Here is a 9,752-nt window from a genome sequence, read left to right as displayed (position 1 = left end):
TGTTCCAACCTATGCGACTTATCAGTTTAAAGACTCATGCAGTGAGAAAAAGATACTGACAGGCAATTGAGACAGATTCATACAAAACAAAAACAAGAACAGAAGCAAAACCTCTAAACGGGTTACAGAATGTTTAAAAATATATGTAGGCTTGAGAGAGAACAAAGACTCCTAGCAATAGCAGAGAGAGTGGCCATCTACTGTAAACAGATGACTTCTCCAATTGCCATCATAGATACTCTATCTAGTAACTGATGGAAGCCGAGGCAGGGATCCACAGGCACTCCGAGAGTCTTGTGGAAGAAAGGGAACAGGGATTGTACCAGTCAGGGTGGACCATTACGGGGGAGTCCACAGAAACAGATGACCTGAGGTTGTGGGAGCTCATGAACACTGGACCAACAGTTATAGAGCCTGCATGGGACTGACCTAGGCCCTCTGCATGTGTGTGACGATTGTTTAGCTTGGTCTCAAAGTAAGGCTTCTAACAATGAGAATAGGATCTCTCCCTGATGTTTATCTGGCTTTTGGTAACATGTTCCCCATGCTGAAATACCTGGCTCCATCCTGACATAAGGGGAGGAGCTCAATCCTTCCTCAACTTGATGTACCATGCTTTGTGCCAGTCCATGGGAGGTCTGCCCCATTCTCAATGGAGATGAAGGAGGAGCAATTGGGGAGGTGGGTAGTCAAGAAAGGGAAGGGGATGGAAGGAGAGGAGGGAGGGGAAACTGGTTGGCATAAAATAGTATTTAAAAATAAAAGTAAAATAGTTAAAAAATGGGTAGAAAAAGTCCTAAAAAATAAATAGAGTAAAAAATATATAAGCCACATAAAGATGGGAAATACACAGAGTCTGAATTATGGATATTATTGTGTTGTCTTTAAAATTTTTGGCTCCCAAGAGACCTTGGATTATAAAAGCTGCTATATTAAACCAACCTATATATTTTAAAAATATATTGACTTCAAAATTTAAGTCAAAAGATATGTTATTTTGGGAAAGAGGTTCTGCTTCTATTTCCACAAGAAATGAGAGGCTCTGGATTCATCCTGAGGTAAAGAAAATCAGGTTTGATTAAGGAAGACCCCCTGAAAAAAATCACTGTTGAAAACAGATGGCCCAGAGGATACAACATTTCAGAGCACCTCTGTTGCAATTTCCTCTGGGTTCTGTATCCAGAATAGCTTCAAGGCTGTTGGCTAAGATGATCCAGCCTCACAGAATACCCAGTCAGGACTTGACCACAATCCTAAACTTTCTCAGTGCCCCGCAAAGAATATCAGCATCCTCAATAAGCAGGAAGTAGTCTAGAAAACTATGCTCACATTCCCAAAAAAATGGATTATGGGTGTTTGTCTTTGTTTAGGGGCTTGGTTACAAATTTCTATTGACCATAGTCAAATAAAGACTAAACAAAAGAGTTAAATTCAGGGAGCTCTTTCTAAAAGAAGAAAGGGCAATATGATATAAAAATAATAGAATAAAAGGATAGATTATTGAACCTACTTTAATCCAAAACCCAGCTTTTAATCTTACATATTTTTACATTGGTATGGATTTTGGTTTCTTGTTGGAAATCTAATGTTAATTTTGTTTGACTGTATGTATATTTCTACTCTTGTTTAAGGTATTATGTTTATGTAGTTCATTAAAATGTAATGTATAATTAAGAAATACAGATTAATAGTCATATATAATAGACTTATAGTCATGTTAGATATGTTTTCAAGGTCATACAGAGATGTATTTCAAAAACCTACAGAATACAACATTTAATATGTTTAATAACCTAAGGCTTTTCATGACAGTGAAACACATCTCATTGTTGCTCCTGGCAGCAACAATCTACTTCAAAGAAGATGATGGGCATTGAAGAAACGCCATATGGAGTTCATTTTGTTTGTGGCAAAAGTTAGCCACTGGACAAAGAAACTGCCCTTGTCTCAATTACTGACAGTTACTGTCCAAACTGGACCAGCAGGACACAAGAAACACAACTGCTGAACTTGGCTAAGACAAGGTAGGAAAGTCCTTCAAAATTCCCAGCTTCACAGGAAAGTCTGTCAGACATTCTAGTTAGATGCCCCAACATTGGAGAGGAACCTATGGTGACTGTCCAGGTGACCTGTTGTCCCTGTCATTAGGTAACACTTTATCCTTCTGGAGTCTTTGATGGACTTGAAGACTAAATAGTCATAATTATAGTTTTATTTAGTTATAATGGAAAGTAAATTAGAAAAACAGACTCATCAAGATAAGATAGATAATTATTTTCTCAAATTTTGTCAAATACAAATAGACTAAATATTGTAACTATAATTATTACTTGGTAACTGTTTTGTTGTATATAATATCACTTTTTTAAAGTTAAAACCTTCCTTTTTAATTAGACAAAAATGGGGAAATGCTGTGTAACAATCCTCTTGTACACTGTAAAGATTTGTCACTAAAAATTGCTTTACTAAAATGCTGATTGGCTAATAGCCAGGCAGGAAGTATAGGTGGGGCAACCAAACTAAGGATGATGGGAAGGACAAGGGCACAGTCAAGAGACACCAGTGAGATGCGGAAGGAGCAGGAGATGAATGTGCTGTCATATGGCAGAGCGTAAATAAAGAATATGGGTTAACCTAAAATGTAAGAGCTAGTTAGTAATAAGCCCTGGCTATCAGTTGAGCATTTATAAATAATATTAAACCTTCGAGTCAATTATTTGGGAAGTGGCCATTGGGTATTTGGGAACAGGTGGGTGGGAGAAAACTCCATTTACGTAGAAGAGTTTCTATGTATAAATAAAAGCAACTTCTATGAGCTTTTGAACAGTTACAGCTTTGCTAGGACTGTGAGAACATTCTCTATGCCTCTGTAAGCTACGAACTTCATAAACATTTAACTGGCCACCCACTATGTGTGATTGTTTTCCTGACCCATATCTGCCATCTCTGTCTGCTGATCTGCTGCTGTCCTGACCAGTTTCTCTTTGCTGTTTTATTGCCAGTGGGGTTGTGGGAGTCAGCTTTATTCTCTCTCAGTTCTGATCTCTTCTCTCAGTAGAATAAGTTGGACCTGCTTTCCCTCCACTATCTCAGGCGAGAAAGTGGAAATTATGCTGCCAAATGATTTCCCAGTTTCTCTTCCATTTACCTCTTCATATATTTCTCAGATTCCTGTCACTTCATTGGACTGGCTGATGATAACGACAATGATTTTACAGTCACATCTAGCAGGCGGATCCTCCCACACCCACTCTTCTCCTCTTTATTTTTATTAGCAGTATAGTGAAAGGCAATTGCAATGTGGTGTTCTAAGCCCACCCAATTCAGGCAGAGGAATCAGAGCAGGGGTGGGACTCAGTGGTTCCCTTAGTGTTGACTCGATCCTGTCTTGTGCCCTGGTTCCATGTGAGCATCCCTGCAGATGCCATGATGGCAGAGCAACAACCCACAGGAGGCAAAAGGGGAATCAGTTCAACATGACTTGTTAGCCAGTGCTGGTTCAGACTTCTTGAGTCTGACACCAGACAGCAAACATTTAAATCCAGGACAAATTTGAGAAAAAGTTTCCTGGCAACCATGATCTCAATCCCATGTGGACAAGTCAAACTTAAGGCACAACTGCACTGAAACTCTTTTGCAAAGTACATGTGACTGCTTCCATAAATATGGGTTCTATAACTTAAGGGCCTAGGGAAGGACCTGGTGTGGCCAAGGTCATACAGATAGCACAGAGGGCACCAAGATGTACGTGTGACAAGTCCTCCAAGAATGGCTTCTATTGACTGAGGAACAATGGTTAGGATAAAGGTGTAGGGGGAAGGTCTGGGAGAAACAGAATAATCTGGGGGAGATTCAGGTGTGGCCTGGCTCTACAGAGAGCACAGATTACCGGGCCCTACACACAGCACAGATTACCGGGCCCTACACACAGCACAGATTACCTGCCCCCACACAGAGCACAGATTACCTGGCCCTACAGACAGCACAGATTACCTGCCCCCACACAGAGCACAGATTACCTGGCTATTAACTACATCTTTCTAGCCTTTCCATCCAGCCTTCTGGGTGGAAAACAGATATGCATCTCCTCTCTTGAGGAGACAACTCTGCATGTTTAATATTCCTGGTTTCCCTGGTGTTTATCTGTGAGTGTGAGAGCATTGTGCCCTCTATGGTTCTAGAAGTAACCTTCTTTCTTGTTCTTGAGATGTTTTCCCCCAATTCACCAGTGGATATGGTCCCCCATATCCACCATAAGCCAGAATCTCTGTGTCTAAGGCTTTGTCTACAGGCACACCCTTTAGCACTCATGGCCTGCCTGCACTGACCAGACCTCTTCCTAACTCGTTGTTTCCACTGTGGTCTGATACGATACTAAGTCTGCTTGTGGGCTCTGCATTTTCTCCTAAATGCTCAAGGAGTTCCCATGGCTAGGGTCAATGGTGAATCTATCTGTTGCTTCTGTTCCTTGGTGGACTCATTGTTTTGTTTTTTGTTTTTTTTTTTGTATTTTTTTTAAAAAACTATCTTTTTTTTTTCATTTTACATACCAATCCCAGTTCCCACGCCCTTCCCTCCTCCTGCTCCCTTACCTTCTCACTCTCCCCCCCAACCATTCCTCAGAGGATATGGCCTCTCAAGTCAACAAAGTCACATTGCTTTGAGGTAGGATCAAGGCCTTCCACCCTCTATCTAGGCTGAGCAAGGTATCCCTCCAAAGAGAATGTGGACCCATCTTTTTTGATGATCTTTTGCAGGTGGTCACGTTTGCTGGCTCCCATGCCACACCGATGATAAGTTCTTCCCTGAAACAACTGTAATTAGTTTTGTCCCGGAAGCCCAGCCTCACTTCTATGAGCAAAGAGGCCAGGGTTGTGGCCTAACCCAGACACTTCTCCTCATGCTCGCTAACTCCATGGGATGTAAGATGGAATGAGGTTTATATTGTAAAGGAGTTTAAGGACTCGATTGCATGCACATCTGTCTCTACCTTCTTAGACCTCTATCTGGTCTCTGAGGTATTAGCTTTTGTTTTGATTCTGGCCAAATCCTGACTCCAGCATCAGCCTAAGAGGGTTAGAAGGAATAGGCTTGGGGTAAAGGGAGGAGTGTTTTTGAGAAACTTCTTCTGGAAAACTTACTAGACTAATCTGAGATTAACCAGTGTTTCCCTGGAGTTCACCATTCTAAAAATACCAAGGAGAATCTACTCTCAACATCCCAAGTCAATGTGAGAGCCGGACAATTCATCCATGTGACCAGGGAGATGACAGGGATTGATGTCAGCCCATTTCTACACCCATTTATGAGGGTGGAGGAGTGAGGGAGCACTTCACCCAGGGCCAGCAGGCATCGGCACCACATCCTTTCTGTCTCTTTTATAATTCCTCACACTCATTTCATGAGGCAGATGCCAGAGATCCCTGTTGTTGGGTGAATTATGTCCTGCACACCAGCACCCATACATATTTAACTCCATTTATCTGGAAATGCAACCTTATTTGGAGATAGGACCATTGACAATGTAAGTTAGGACAAGGTAATAAATACCAGGTAAAGTGAGCTCCATATGACCAAAGCTTCTCAGAGAAGAGAAGAGCCAGAGACATAGACACATACGGGAAGATAATCTGAAGATACAGAAAAACAGCAAAAACAAGCAACTCCTTCTAATCACACAGATTGGAATGACATATCTGTGAACCAAGAATTGCCAAGCATTGCTGGTATCTACCAGAGGCTAGACAGCAAAAAAAGAATTCCTCTGTCTAGTATTTGAAGAAGGCATAGTCCTGTTGACAACTTGAGTACGGACATGTAGCCCCCAGGACTATAAGAGAATAAGAATAAAATTCTGGGGTTTTGAGACACCAAGCCTATGGTACTTTACTAAGACAACCCTAGGAAGCTAGCACCAGCTCACGTTTAGAGATGCTGATTCTCCTGATAGCCAGGGCTCAGAAACACTTAGACCTAGCTCCCTACTCCTTATTGGTTGAATTCTCCCCCAGTGGTACTCCCTTTTTCTCATCAAAGTCACACTCTAGAAAAGCTACACCACAACACGAGCTGTTCTGTGGAATTGGAGAATGTTCAAGAAATATTTCATAGGAAAAAACTCAAAACCAAACTGAAGGAGAGAAACTCTGCCTAAACCAGTCTTGTTGTTTTTGGAGGGCCCAGTGGAATATCGTAAATTCTCAAAGGAAAGGCGACTAGAGAGTACTATATTTCCCAGGCTGATCTGACCATCGCCTTTTCTTTAACGAAGCATCTCATGGGATTCATGTTCTGTCAAAACTACTTTGGGAAGTTCGGAATTAAACAAACAGGAAAATAAAACCACTTTTAAAAATTTTATATTTGAGGTAGTTTGATTGTAATTGGCCCCCATAAGCTCCTAGGAGTGGCACTATTAGGAGGTGTGGCCTTGTGGGAGGAAGTGTGTCACTGTGCAGGTGGGCTTTGAGTTCTCCTGTGCTCAAACTACTCCAAGTGCCTCAGACCATATCCTGTTGTCTGCAACATGGAGAACTCTTAACTGACTGCCTACATCCCTTCATGTTGTGCGATGAACCTCTGGACTGTAAGCAAGCCACCACCTTTATAAGAGTTGCCATGGTCACGGCATCTCTTCACAGCAATAGAAACCCTAACCAAGACAATATTTAGATCAGATGGTTTTCTTGGTACTTAAGTTTGTTTATTGGTGTTTATCCATTTTACATGATGATGAGTTTCATAAAGATAATTTATTCCATGTATGCCATGTACTTTTAAAAAATAATAAACCAGCTATTTTTGTGAGTCATATTTTTACACGAGTGTCTGAAGGAAAATTGGAAAGCATGCCTGCGGCATCTGAAATTGATTTTATTGCTGGGTAGCATAAACTAGTGCTTTGCTTTATGTTTCTTATTCTTTGGATTATTATATGAACTTTCAGGGGCAATGCCATCTAGTCAAAAGTCATTATGAAAATGCCTATAATTGAACAAAGTTGGGTGAGTGGATTTGTATTGAGGGTGAGTGCACATTATTGTTGTGCTGACTTCTTATCATTTTCTGTTGCCTAAGCATATATTTTAAATTCACTTGTAAGGGCTAGAGAGCTGGTTAAGAGTACATACTGTTTTATTTATTTATTTATTTTTTTGTTTTTTCGAGACAGGGTTTCTCTGTGGTTTTGGAGCCTGTCCTGGAACTTGCTCTTGTAGACCAGGCTGGTCTCGAACTCACAGAGATCCGCCTGCCTCTGCCTCCCGAGTGCTGGGATTAAAGGCGTGCGCCACCACCGCCCGGCAAGAGTACATACTGTTTATATAGAGAATCAGATTCCTAGCATCCATGTTGGGTGGTTCACAATTGCTAGTAAATCCAACTTCAGGTGATCTGATACCTCTGAGATTTTTGGGCATTCATGTACACACACCTATACCCCTAACACATAATTGAACTAATAAAAATAAATACATACATTTATTTTTTTTTTCATACAAGAATTAGGACTCGGTCACTCTTGAGAGTTTCTGGTGCTAGCACCTTCCCAGAGGTACTCAGTGTGATTGGTCCAGATGGCTTCAGTCTATGTGGCTGTCATATTCTCCCATCTCCTGGTGACAGCTTCCTGTGGAAAAGCTAGTACACCCTCCTTGGCTGTCCTTCCTGGCCACTGTACCCCACGTACACTGTGAAGATACACAGCGCTACTTCTGATCTTGTGTCTGATTCCATAGCTCTACTATGGGAGGCCTGGCCCCAATAAAGTCACTCCTCCATGAGCTCCTGTCTCTTTCCCTACCTACGCTTTCCGACTTGGGTGTGTGTAGCTTCTAGGCAAGCTCTGTACCTGCCAGGACCTGTGAGTAAGAAAATCTTTTTATTTCTCTTTTGTGTATCTCTTAATTGTTGAAGGGGTGCTTCCATCTTCAAGATCTTACATGCAAACAACTGGAAAATGAGTGTCTCAGGGAGAAAGTGTGAGAAAGGACCTATTACAGGCTTTGTGCTGCTGTGAGGTCTTTGGGGAATAGAGTTAAGAAGACAAGAGTCTTTGGAAGTAAACGTGATCATTAGTTCTGTATAGACTTTGGGAGCAGGGAGGCTAGAACCCAGGCAACATGTATACATTCCTCAAATCCGTGTGTGTGTGTGTGTGTGTGTGTGTGTGTGTGTGTGCATGCACATGCGTGTGCTTGTGCTCTTCCTCATCAGTGTGTGTGTGTGTGTGTGTGTGTGTGTGTGTGTGTGTGTGTGTGTGTGTGCTCTTCCTCATCATCCAGGGGGCCTTTGCCCACTCAGGGACTGTTGTGTGTCATTTATGCAGATGCAACCTGAAATTTTTATTCTAGCTAAGAAAACACTAAGGTTAATGTGGTTCCTCGTGACAGGTCTGCTTAATGAAGTCAAATTTAAAGCAAGAACAAAAAAAATATGCCTTTTCTTCTGGGGTCAGACACTAATTTTGGACAGCCATCCCTAACTCTGTCATCCCTGCTGTGCTAGCTGCTGCTCATATCATATATAATATAGGAATCTGAGTCTTTCGCTGGTGTTTTGTTTAAGTGTCCCGTGTTTGCTTCTTCTGGAGGTTTCTTTGAATCCTTTGGGAATAGAGGAGGAAACATGGTTCACAGAGGGGTGGTATTTAGACCAACTGAGCTTTTCGGGACAAGTTCTTGTGCATCAATATGACTGTCCCAGTGGGACAGACTGTATTATTAGGGGCATTTTACAGTCATTGATTATGACACAAATCAGCTTTGGGGGGGGTACTGTTGAATTGAAATGACTTTTTTTCCCCCAGTAGAGGATGGATTTTTTGCTTCACATTTCTGAAGATTGGGTTTTCTGATGCGGTATAAAGACCTTGGTAGAATGGGATGTTGTTGATGTGAAGTCAAGTGTATGATGTTTATAAGATGATGTCTGTGGCTGCTTATATGGCTCAGCTGGTGAAGATGCTTGTAGCTAAGCCTGAGGACCTGAGTCTAATCCCTGAGACCCACATTGGAGAAGGACAGAACAAAGTCCATCAGGATGTCCTCTGAGTTGTACACACACAGTATGACATCTGTGTGTGTGTGTGTGTGTGTGTGTGTGAGTGTGTGTGTGTGTATGTAGGTACTTTCATATATCCTCATTTGTGACTGCACAGTTGTACACACATACAGTAAATAAATGTAATTTTAAAAACTAAAAGACTGATGCCTGGAATTAATTATGCAACAGATACTTAAGCATCAGTGGGATATGGAAAGAAAATTTATTTTTAGAATGCTCTTTCTCCTAAGAATTATTAAGCTTTGTGAGCAATCAATTAAATTCAAAACAACATTTATGGTGTATGTAAAAAAAAAAAAAAGATTACAAAAAATTAGCTTTCTTCCCCCTGAGCAGCAAAAGACCATATTGGTTCGGAATGACAGAGGGAGAGAAGGGTTACTGAATCAGATAATAGAGGTGGCCACAATTACAAATGGACATGTTGGTTCTAGGGTGACTACGGAAGATGAGAACGCATGTTTCGTTACATCTTGTCTGAAGCTACCTATTTCTACAACCAGTGACTGTTCACAGTTATAGCAGAGGCGGCCTGCTTCTGAAACTTAGGAACTGTGAACTCCCACAACATTCAAGGTAAGGATTCTTTTGTTTGCTTGTTTCTCTTTTCTTTTTCTCTTCTCTTCTCTTCTCTTCTCTTCTCTTCTCTTCTCTTCTCTTCTCTTCTCTTCTCTTCTCTTCTCTTCTCT

At 41.3% G+C, this 9,752-nt stretch overlaps 1 protein-coding gene across 2 annotated transcripts in view; it reads left to right on the top strand.

The window, feature by feature from the left end:
* Window positions 1-1,946: 1,946 nt before the first annotated feature.
* Window positions 1,947-9,752, top strand: part of Cysltr2 (cysteinyl leukotriene receptor 2) — a 15,933-nt gene continuing 8,127 nt past the window's right edge. For both annotated transcript variants that reach the window (XM_026783268.1, XM_026783267.1), the window contains exons 1-2: window positions 1,947-2,024; window positions 9,498-9,639. The gene's annotated coding sequence lies outside the window, so the exon portion shown is untranslated. The remainder of the gene's footprint in view (window positions 2,025-9,497; window positions 9,640-9,752) is intronic.

Source organism: Microtus ochrogaster, chromosome 17, assembly GCF_000317375.1.
Source record: "Microtus ochrogaster isolate Prairie Vole_2 chromosome 17, MicOch1.0, whole genome shotgun sequence".
Taxonomy (NCBI): domain Eukaryota; kingdom Metazoa; phylum Chordata; class Mammalia; order Rodentia; family Cricetidae; genus Microtus; species Microtus ochrogaster.
Note: the sequence above shows the minus strand (reverse complement) of the source record. Positions and strands in the feature narration are given on the sequence as shown.